The sequence below is a fragment of the Tupaia chinensis genome, unplaced genomic scaffold, assembly GCF_000334495.1.
Source record: "Tupaia chinensis unplaced genomic scaffold, TupChi_1.0 Scaffold000023_1, whole genome shotgun sequence".
In the NCBI taxonomy this organism is placed as follows: Eukaryota; Metazoa; Chordata; class Mammalia; order Scandentia; family Tupaiidae; genus Tupaia; species Tupaia belangeri.
In genome coordinates, this window is record NW_006159453.1 from 3,778,844 (window position 1) to 3,791,163 (window position 12,320).

General features: G+C 41.3%; 1 pseudogene; it reads right to left on the reverse strand.

Moving 5' to 3' along the window:
- Positions 1–9,441: 9,441 nt before the first annotated feature.
- Positions 9,442–10,447, reverse strand: LOC102478046 (la-related protein 7-like; annotated as a pseudogene).
- Between the last annotated feature and the right edge of the window lie 1,873 nt (positions 10,448–12,320).

A 12,320-nucleotide genomic window follows, 5' to 3' on the forward strand; every position in this document is an offset into this window, starting at 1 on the left:
TGGTGCTGGCAAAAAGTGCGCTGGAGACCGGAGAACAGTGGAAGGAGTAAAGATTGCGCAGTGACTGTCTGCAGCGATTGTGCAAATTTTTAATGAGAGGATTAATAAACTAACAATTTTCTTGTGAAAAAATAGATCTATAATATTTCCATTACAAGGTTAATGTAAGGATTAAACAAGATCACAGTATATAGAAAATGTTTAGCATACCTTTCTGAGGCCACATGCTAAGGATTTCCTTAGCCTTAAGTGGAAGATTAACAACTGCTCCTAAGTAGAGAAATATGGTATGAGAAAGCGCCCCACAGCCCCATTCTTAGAGAAAATGGAAAGGAGAGACACAATGAAAATGACTAATCCAGGAAGGAGTGACACTTAAGCCATCAAGCAGAATAAAATGACCTCGGTTTGTAATCAGTAATGGGAGGCCTCAGCACAACACAGTGACTCTGCTTGGGTTTTATATTCAGAAAAACCTTGCTTCCTGGCCCAGCTCTGCGGCTTGAGCAAGCTGGGACCTATCACTTTTCAGGTGTTTTATAGGTAAAATAGTCTTAATAATACTTACAATAATATGTTGTGAAATTGAATTAAGAAGTATGATGGAAGGCACCTTGCTCCCAGCCAGACTGTGCATTTTTAAATTTTTGGCCAGGAGCATTTGTGTGTGCCAGAGAGAGAGACAGAGAGAACGAGGGAGAAAGCACATTCCCCCGCCTCCCCCACTCCCCGGTGGAGTGTGGTCATGTATCCTCCATTTATCTGTTCTGCCAAGATTTGGGGCACACGTGCACATGTGCCCAGTATGTTTTTCAAGCCACAGGGGCCAGGATTTGAACCACGCAATGAGCCTTGTGGAATCTGGCTCACTTAACCTCTAGACCATGGGGCTGGCTAGAGCCATACTCATACATATATAAATATATCTTCTTAACCAGTTGAGAGCTGCTAACCAAGCATCTGAGAGACAAGGCAATGAATATGAACTTCAGTTATTTCTTAGTATTTCAGCCAGGCAAGGCTTTGCTGTGGTTCAAGTAATCCCTACATTTCAGTGACCTTTATCTAAGGGTGCATTGCTTATTCACGACACTTTCTATCATGGTCAGCGGGAGACTCTGTTCCACAGCATAGTCATCTTCATTGTAGGCCCCAGACTGACAGAGGAACCACTCGCAGAAACATGGCTGGTTGCCTTGAGAGGAAAAAGATAAGACGGTGAAGCATCCCGATGGTCAAAGCTTCCACTCACATTTCTCTGGCCAGAGTGCATCACATGACAATACCCTCTCGTAGGGGAAATTATAATCCACCATTTATCAGGAAGGAAAGAAAACAAGAATATTTGTGCACAGTCCTAATGACGGCCAGAGTTAGGGAGCAAAGACTTCAGAAAGATTTAATTATCTCCTTTCCCAGAGAAAGACTTGCCATGAGTTAGCTTGTTGAGAATTGGCACATTACCAAGAATATGTTTTTCTTTTCCTGATGAAAATAAATTATTAGCAAATAGTCTGGCTGAGTTGTTGGACTCTTTGCAGCATCTTCTGTTGCCCACTGCTGCGTTTAATCACCCTAAATTAATTTCTGGCATCTTCCTTAGTACTGACAGGAAGATTTCCTTTTCTTCACCTGTGGATCTCTTTCTCTCACATAATAAAGGTATACTTCCTGAGCTGGCACTGGGGCCTAGTGATTAGGGAACTGAATGTCACATAGCTGTCCACCTGATTTGAATCCTGGCCCTACTGGCTTGAAACACACATGGGGGTGTGTGTGCCCACAATCCCAGCAGGAGGGAGAGATGAAGAAGGAGGGGTCACAACATGACTATGCCCCACCGAGGGGTGCTTTCTCCCTTTCTGGCCTCTGTTTCTGTCTCTCTCTGGCAAGTGCATGCACTTTCTGGCCATGAAAAAAGTAAGCATATCTTTATACTTTTACTACTCCCATTTTCAGACTCCACGTTTATGATAGCACCTGAAACATAGAACACGAATCAGAAACTAGGGTTTGAAATGGCCAGTGCTTTTATGATTCTTTCCTGCTGAATTATTTCTCCTTTCTTGTGAGCCGGAAGTGTAGGAAAACATTGCTGCCTTCCCCCCCCCTTTTTTTTTCTTCAGGTTTCTTTATGTATTTCTTCCATAAATGACAGAGACAGAAAGAGACAGCAACCCAAAAGATTTTCTCCCCCCACACCTTTCTTTACGATAGACTGCATGAATGCACGTGAGAGCGGGAGAGAGAAGAGAGAGAGAGACAGAGAAAAGGAGAATGAGAGAAGCACCCTCTATGGAATCTGATCACGCCACAATCCCCTTCCTTCAGTCCTCCAGCCCATAGGGCCTTGGGCATTCACGTGTGTGCCTGCTCCACTGTAAGCTAATGTAAGCATTTTGGGTTACTCTTAAGTTAGGCGAGGCTAAGCTCTGATGTTTGATAAGTTCAGTGTGTTCAGTGCATTTTTGACTTTTAATATTTTCAATTTAGGATGGCTATATTTGTATTTATTAATCCCATGCAAGTCAAGAAGCATAAGTATTAAAATAAAAGGAATATGAATGTAGTTTCTCTCTGTATGTCTCAAAACATTAGACCACAGCTGACTGTGGGTAACTGAAGTCAGAGGAAGCAAACCGTGGATGAGAGTGGACGATGGTATTCTGTTGCGTGTGCAGGGGGTGTGCATTCTCGCCAGCAGACAGGCGTCAGAGAGCCATCCCGGGTACTGGTTACCCTGGGAAGAAAGGCAAGAACTCTCTCAATCCATTTAAAGTCTTTCCCAATTATAACAGTAATAATGCAGGGCAAGTTTTGTAAGGGCAAAGGTGTTTTTTTCCCTCCCTGTTTGTTCAGTGCTTAGTACTGTGGACAATACCTACTCCATAACAGCTTCTCAAGGAATGTTTTTGTAATGAATAAATAAGAACAAAAATCAGAAAAACTTCTTTAAAAGTCTCTCAACAAAACATTACATGTATTATGTTTTCTCAGCTTCAAGTAAGGCAGGTCTTGGTAATGTAATGCACAATGACTTATTATGTTGTAGCTATCTCAACAAACATGAAAAAAATAAGATCTATTAAGTTCCCTTCAATTGACCCAAATTCATCAGTCTTCAGAAACACGATTTCATCAGGGAGGTGACGTAGCACTGTGAATAGTTTGAGATTTTGTTCAGTTTCGACCACCAATTAGCTCAGTGAACTTGGGCAATTTACTTAACCTTCCTGGGCCTCGGTCTCCCTAGTTCAAAAACAAAAACAAAAACAAAAGCAAAAACAAAAACAAAAAAATTTTAAAAAATCATATTTAGGACCAGCAGATGGTGTAATGGTCACATAACTGTAACTGGACTCCCATGTGGTCATCCGTGGTGCGAGTCCTGGACCCGGCAGCTTAAAACTCACGCTGTGTGTGTGTGTGTGTGTGTGTTCTAAATCCCAAGAGGAAAATGGAGGAGAAGAGATTGCCACATGGCCATCCCCCCTGGGGGGTGAGTTCTTGCTTTCTGTCTCTCTGTCTCTCTGGCAAGCACATGTGCCCTATAGCAAAAATCTCTCTAGACAAACAAAAAACCCAAGAAATTTGGATATCAAATGAACGTCTAATGTGAACATTCTCTTACTGAGTTTATTTGAACTCCACATGAATTTCACCATATACTTAAAACTAGGCTTGGCCCAGCCACAGTGGTGTAGCAACAGCACACTGCTTAATTCTGGAGCCACGTGAGAGAGTGGGCCTCTGTTCCCAGGTCAACATGTGCAACTGGGTGCACACATACATGGAAGGATTGCTGCATGAGACCCTGTTAGGGTGAATACAGAAAAATGCACTTAAAAGAAGATAGGCCATGGCCAGCAGTGGCATGGTGTTTGGGGACGCTGGACTCCCACATGGCCGACCACGGTTCAAGACCCAGACCCAGCGGCTTGCTTTCTCACTTTCTTTCTCTCTCTCTCTGTTCCTCTCTGGCCAAATTAAAATAAATAAATAAAGCTGAATAATGTAATTTTTTTAAAAAAAAAAAAGAAGATAGGCCTATAATAAACTATTTTGATCTACTCTATTTATTAGCTACTTCTTCCACATGCAACAGTGTTAATGCTGAAATATGTGCTTAGGTAGGCTTTATTTTTGGTCTGTAAGGTGAATCACTAAAACCCTCCCAGGAGGGCCAGCAGGTGGTGCGCTGATTAAGGTGTCAAATTACCACATGGTCTATGGCAGTTTGGGTCCCAGACATGGTGGCTTGAATATCATGCCAGGTATGTGTGTGTAGATGTCCAAAATCTTAAAAGGAGAATGGAGAAGGGGTTACAGGGTGGCCATCCCCCCAGGGGGTGATTTCTTACTTTCCTTCTCCCTGTCTCTCTCCTCTCTGGCAAGCACACATGCCCTATGGCAAAAACCTAAAACAAACAAATAAGCCTCCTAGGAAAGAATTAACTCTAATGGAAGTGAGAGGGTTTTTTTTTTTTTAATTATTTATCCAATTTTATTTATGCATTAATTTTTAATTTCACCAGAGAGACACACAGAGAGAGAGAGAGGGAAAGTGAGAAAGCAAGCTGCCAGGTCCAGGGACTTGAACTATGGTTGGCCATGTGGGAGTGTCCAGCGCGTTAATTACCACACCACCTGCTGTTCCCGGAAGTGAGAGTTTCATCCAAATATCGCGTTTGTAGAACTGGAAGGGAAAGACAATTTTTAAAATAACACCAAGCAGGGTCAGCAGTTGGCGTGGTGGTTAAGGCACTGGACACTCCCACATGGCCAACCATAGTTCAAGTCCCTGGACCTGGCAGCTTGCTTTCTCACTTTCCCTCTCTCTCTCTCTCTCTTTCTCTGTCTCTCTCTAGTCAAAATAAAATAAACAAATGAATAAATTTAAAATTTTAAAATTTAAAAAAAAAATAGCACCATGCTTTCCTATGAAATGATCTGATTTCACACCCCCTAATTGCTTATGTCTGAGTACCCAAGAGATGGGACTGTAAGTAAATGGGTGCATTGAAGTTTGTAACAATTTGGGCCAGCAGGTGGCATGGTGGTTGAGGCAGTGGACTCCCACAAGGCTGACCACAGTTTAAGCCCTGGACCCAGTGGCTTAAAAATTCACCAGGTAGGACCAGCAGATGAAATAATAGCTATATCACTGGATTCCCACGTATTTAACCATGGTTCAAGTCTCAGATCCAGTGGCTTAAAACATGCCAGGCACAGGTGCATGTGTGCCCAAAATTTCAAGAGGAGAATGGAGGAAAAGGGATTGCAGTGTGGCCATCCTTCCTGTGGGGTGATTTCTCTTTTTCTGTCTCGGTCTCTCCACTCAGCGCACACACCCTATAGCAAAAAATTTCTCTTAAAAATAATCCCATCAGGTGTGTGTACATGCATCCCCAAAAATTCCCAGAAGAAAAATGGAGAAGAGATTGCAGTGTGGCCATCACCCTGGCAGGTGATTTCTCACTTTTCTTCTCCCTGATTCTTTGCAGTGAGTGCATGTACCCAATGGCAAAAACAAACAAACCCATAGCAATTTAACACAAACGCTTTGTTCATGTAGTCACATGAAGCTAAACATACTATTCTAAGAGTAGTCTGACTACTGTGGAAGATAATTCAAACATTTTTATTTGGAACACTGTGAGGTTAGACTTTCATTTAGGAAGGGGTGCCTCATTTCCATTCTTTTTTTTTTTTTTTTTTTTGAGAGATTTTCACTGTAGGGCGCGTGCGCTCGCCAGACAGACAGAGAGAGACATAGAGACAGAAAGCGAGAAATCACCCCCCAGGGGGGATGGTCACGCCGCAATCCCTTCTCCTCCATTCTCCTCTCGGGATCCTGGGCATGCAAGCACACGCGCCCGGCGTGAGTTTTAAGCCACCGGGTCAGGGACATGAACCGCGGTCGACTACGTGGGAGTCCAGCGACATAGCCATTACACTAACTGCTGGTTCCCTCATTTCCATTCTTGATTCAAAGTAAGCTGACAATTATTACCACTTCACATAGGGTAATACCACATCTCTGCCTGTGCTTCACATGAAACATCATTTTGATGGATTCATCCCATTGTTCATCACAGTCCAGGCTCCATTGTATCCCAGTTATGTCATTTACATGTTGGGGCGGGGGCAAAAGGAAATTGATCAGGGTACAGGGAAACCACAAAAGGTGGTGCAGGGCTAGTGTCTGCAGAGAAGCTCGAATGGAAGGTCAGAAGCAAGGCAAAACAGTTTGCTTGTTTCTCATAATAAGGAAGTTATCTGCTGGTCAGCAGAAAGTGAGGGGTCCTCATTTTCCTCCCTCCATGTCATCTCTTGCTGGAGATCCTCATGGCCAAACCAAAGTTTAAGCCACAGGAGCCCATTGGCATGGTTCACGCTAGTCAGACTCCCTGCAGAGAGCAGAGTAGAAGGTGGAGATGTCTGGAGGAGTAGATGCAAGATGGAACTTCTTGCCTAAGTGGACTTCTTTGAGTCATTAACATGCAGAACACCCAGGGTCGTGAACGGAAATCTTTGTATAGCCACTAGAAATTTTCATTTGATACTGATCCAATAATCTGAAACACGCAATCTATGTGATGTATCTTTAGCAGGGAAATTCCTTTACATCATTCACACACACTGATGCCTTCTTCTATTGCCTTTTTCCAAAATATCTTGAGATAGAATTCATACCACACTATTCAACCATTTATAGTGTACAAATGGGTATATTCACAATTTGTATAAGCATCACAACAGTTAATTTTAGAAAATTTTCATTACCCCAAATTAAACTCTATTCTTATTATCATTCGCTCACCATTTCACCCCAGTTACCACAGCTTCTGGCAATTACAATAAATTCTTGGACTTGTATAGATTTGCCTCTTTCGGACACTTCATGCAAATGGAATTATACCAGATGTGGTGCTTTATGTTTGTTTTCTTTCACTAAGTATAATGTTTCCAAGGTTCGTCCATGTCATGGCATATTTGAGTACTTTATTTCTTTTCATTGCCAAATGATATTCTGCTGTATGGGTATACCACATTTTACTCATCCATTCATCAGTTGATGGGCATTTTAATTGTTTCTACTTTTTGGCCATTATAAATAATGCAGCTATGAAATTCATGTACAAGGTTTTTTGTGTGTGGACATATGTTTTGTTTCTCTTGGGTATATATTTAGAAGTGAAAATGCTGGGTCATATGGTAACTCTTATTTTTAACCTCTTCAGGAACTTCTGGACTATTTTCCAAAGTGTCTGCATCATTTTACATTTCTTTCAACAATCTGTAAGGGCTCCAACTTTTCTACATCTTTATTAACACTTAGCATTTGCCATTTTAATTGTACTCACCCCAATGTATACGAAGTGGTATCTCATTGTGTGTGTGTGTTTGTGTGTGTTTAATTTTTGCTAAAAGGCATGTGTACTCATGAGAGAGAAAGTGAGAAAGCAGCCCATCAGGTTAGATGGCCACGTCTCAATTGTTTCTGCTCCAACCATTCTCCTCTCAGGGCTTTAGGCATGCATGCACACATCCCCAGAGAGTTTCTTAAGCTGCTGGGTCCAGAACTCCAAATGCAAAGTTGACTATGTGGGATTTAGTACCTTAGGCTTCCTCAGTGTGGCTTAGATTTGCATATCTCTAATGGCTCTAAAAATGTTGAGCATTTTTTCATGTGTTTATTGACTATTTATGTATCTTCTTTAGAGGAATATCTCTTCAGATCATTTTCCTCTCTCCCCTAATTATTTATTTATTTTTTTGCTAAGAGGTCCATGAGCTTATTAGAGAGAGACAGAGAGGAGAAAGTACTTTCATGGGGATGGTCTTGTTGCAATCCTTTCTGCTCCTGGTTTTATCTCCTTTTGGGATTTTGGGCACACACATACATACACACACTTGGCATATTTCTCCAGGTTTGAGGCTTAGACCACATGGTTAGCCACATGGGATCCAGCTGCCTTAAACTCTAGGCCATGGAACTGAGCTATCCTGTGCTCATTTTTAAATTGGGTTTTGTGTCTTTTTTCTTTTTTAAGAGGTTTTTGCTGTAGGGTGTGTGTGCTTGACAGGCTGAGAGACAGAGACAGTGAGAGAGAAAGTGAGAAATCACCTCCCAGGGGGATGGCCATGCTGAAATCCCCTCTCCTCCATTCTCCCGGGATCATGGGCACACAAGCACATGATCCTGGCGTGATTTTGAAGTCACTGGGTGCAAGACTTGAACCACCATCGGCCATGTGGGAGTCAAACGTAACCACTACACCATCTGCTGGCCCTGGGTTGTGAGTCTGTATTTTTGAATTGTAAAAGTTTTTTTTTTTTTTTAAATGTATCTTAGATACATGTCTTTTATAATATATGTGATTTGCAAAAAAAAAAATTTTCCCATTCTGTGGGTTGTTTTTTCTCTTTCTTGATAATGGAAACACAATGCCTATAATTTTTATGACATCTACCTTATCTTTTTTTGTTGCTTGTACTTTTGAAGTTATATATTAGTTTTTCCAAAACTTCCTGTTCAGGGTTAAAAAAAATAGTTATAATTTCCCTTTCTGTCCCAAATTACTTAAAATAGCAGAAGCTAATATTTACTGAGCATCTACTAAGTGTCAAGTTCTTGTTAAGAGTTCAGAAAGATTGGGTAACTAGCTCAGAACCTTACGGCTAGTAAAAATCAATTCAACCAGTCTGACTTGGGAGACCATACTCTCAACCATTTCACTGTCCTACTCATCTTGACATTAGTTTCACTTCTTCAAGAGGAAAATGATGTATCTGCTGTTGGTGTTGGACAAGTTACCCTGCCTATGTTCTTTGTTTTCTTCCCTTCCCTCCTTTTAGTCTCCTGCTCCACCCTTTCTAGGACTGCCAGAATCTACAAACTCTCCAACGCATACATGTATGCTTCCAAAAAGGCAAAACAACACCCTCATTCATGACACAGAATACTGAAACCCTGGTGCCACAACTGTAGTCTCTCTCTGACCCCTGCCCCACCCTAACTATGCTGAGCCTTTTCTTTGGTTGTGATATCAAGGGTTTGACATCCAGGGCAGCTTTGACACTCTTTGGAAGTGAATTCTGCTCTGCGGTTTGCCTTGGAGGCTATGCTACAGTCCCCTGGCTTAAAATAGTTCAACTGTCAATTCAATCAAGCGTAATTATGGAACAGTAGATGACAAAAGCACATCAGAACAGCATCTCAGTTCTGCCTTGCATGCCAACAAAACTGATATGTAGACTTCAACTTTTTATTTATACATTTATTTATTTTTAGGAACAAAAGTATTTCTTTTATTTAAATGTAGGTTTTGAAAAAAAATTTGTTAAATAGTACTCCCAAAATAAAAAAAAAAAAATAACTTCCTAAAAACAGCTCAAGTATTCAGTGAAATATTAAGAGGTGAACTGCAATTCTTCTTAGTCATATTCAGAAAATCTAAGTGTTAATTTGCTTGTTGAGTCTTTTCCAGTCTGATCTTTTCAGCTTTGGTGATCAACTTCTCAGTGCCTCTTTTCTTTCCCTGAGGCTGATTGTGTTTGGTCTATCAACCACAATCTTCTGCTACTATCTCTTTGTGATCACCAGAAAGGATCTCGAGTGTCCAGTTGTTTTTATTTTTTCACTTCTGCCAATGCATTTACTGCTGAGCACGCATCCTCTGGTGTTTTAAATCTGACATGGCACTACTTGTTTCCATGGAGCAGGTCAACATAGCTGACCTCTGAGATGGTGGCCAGGGCATCCCGGACTTGCTTCTTGCTAGGCAGGGGCTGAGGTTCTTCAGGATCACTTCTGCTCATGATATGCGGCCTGGTCACATTGGCTTTCTCCCAGGGGCCACATTCTCCAGCACCAGTTTTTCCATTTTTCCTTCCAGACGCATTAGGTACTCCACTATCTGTTTCCATTTCTGACTCCAATTTTACTTCAGCTATTGTTTTTCCTAAAGAAGCCATGCTGGCTTTTTGCAGTGCTACATATTCTTTTTTCAGGGGCTGGCAGGTGGTGTGGTGGTTAAGGGCACTGGACTCCACATGGGCTCCCATGGTTTGAGTCCTGGACCTGGCAGCTTGTTTTTGAACTCTCCCTCACTCTGCCCCTCTCTAGTCAAAATTTAAAATGAATAAAATAAATAAAGTTAAAATTTAAAAATTCTTAAAAAAAAAAAGCTCTTTTTTGCAGATCTATCCACTCATACTTGGACAGCACGCAACACGAAATGAACTTCTCCCCCGTTCTGTGACTCTTTTTATTCCTTTTCATGTGCTTCCTATTTATTTTTAAGAGAGAACCATTGACATCACCAGTATCTTTCTCCCTATTTATTTACTTTTAAAACATGAGGTCAGAATTACTCAACAGGAGCCCAAGAGCTTCTTACCTCCACCTCACACTCTCATTCCACTGCATCCAATTGCCCATTAAATCATTTGACTCTATCAACTTCAGAAATGACTCTCAGCCTCCCACTCCCATTTCATCCTTTTGGCCACTGCATCAGTTCAAATTCTTATTAACTCTTAGGTAGACAACTGGTCTCCTTTCTGTCTTTTTATCAATCTAATTGAGTTGCATCAAATTGTATCTTCATTCTTGTCTTTCAGATTATGAGATACTTAAAGTCAGAGACCAAAAAGAATTAGTTTTCCCAGAACAAACCATAAAGTTGACCTTGAAAGGCATTAGTTAACATTTGGAAGAAAATATGCAGTGCCATCATTTCCCCACTGTTTACACTTCCTTATTATAAAAATGATTAAATCTCATGTGACGCAGGTGTGCCAAGAACTCCTTCCTGTTCTGCTATGTGAATTGACTTAGCTAGTTCTTATGGATCAAGACAAGGTAGGTATCTTGCCTCCCATTATAGGGTGTCATCTGCTGGTCTGTAAACTTCTCTTTATCTCAGTTATGGGATAATGGCTAGACCGTGTTCTTCTCTGTCAGGGCTCACAAGATGATTCAGTTGTTTGTTTCCCAAACCAATCCACAACCAGTTTCCCAAATGTAACACTCTTTGAATACTGTTAAAGAAATAACCAAATATTTTCCTAAAAATTTTAAGTAAGCATTACAAAATTATTCAGAGGAGGGGGTCCACAGTTATAACTCTGAGTAATCTGCTCCTTGTTACCATAACAGGAGGTAAGAGGACAGGACAAGGACTCACAATTTAGTTCTTCAGGAAGTATTCCAAATAGTTGCTACCTTGCTCTCTATTTCCTAGGACCTCTGCTATCCTCCCATTAAATTTTTCCTTTAAGATCCCTTTCTAACGTTCCCAGTCCTTTGCAGTAGAAATCTGTTCCATTCTGCCCATCCTCACAACAGAACTCCAGTTGTTGCTGTCTTTTCTTGTAATGTGCAAACATTAATGCCTTGGGCTTCTGTGAATGTTAAAGGAAGATTTCCTTTACCCAGCCTTCAGCTAGCTCTGAAGTGGGAGGAATGTGGGCTGGTCCTGTAGTGGAACTACTTTAAATGCATTTCACTCTTGGGCAGTGAAGGCTGCTGGCTGGGGAGAACTTCCTCCTGAATTACCTAAGGACAAACATCTCCCCATGGTCAGTATTACTCTTATTCCAAGAATAATGTAGGCCAGTAGCATAGGAGCAAAATTTGTTTAGACTATTAATATGTTCTTTACTTAACCCTGTTATTAAAACTGTGGCATTATTGTAGTAAAAGAGGGGTTTTTGTTTTGTTTTTTATTTGTTTGGGTTTTTCTGCCAGAGGGTGCATACATAACCAGAGACAGAGGGAGGGAAGAAAGCACCCTCTCATGGGGCATGGTCATATCTTCTTCCTTTTTCAGAATTTTGGGCACACGTGCACATTTTCATGGTTCTCAAGCTACTGGGTCAGGATTCAGATCTCTTGGTTGGCCATGTGGGATCCAGATGCCTTAACCACCAGGCCATACAACCAGCCCAATAAAGAAACTTTGGTTTCCTTCCTATACCTGTTTTATTACAAAGTTACCTCATTAATTGAGAATTCTTGTTATTTCATAGAACTGTTCCATCACAAGGAGTGAGCATAGAAAGATTCTACTCATTCTGTCACAGAAGTAAATACAAACTAAATCCAAGTTTCCATTTGGATTTAGCAAGATATTTGTAGAGGCAATGTTTATGTATTCAGTGCTTTGACCTATAAAGTGTTCTTAACAAACTGATATATTCGGGAACCAGCAGTTAGTGTAATGGCTATGTCACTGGACTCCCACGTAGTTGACCGCGGTTCGCATCCCGGACCCGGTGGCTTGAAACTCACGCCGAATGTGTGTGCGTGC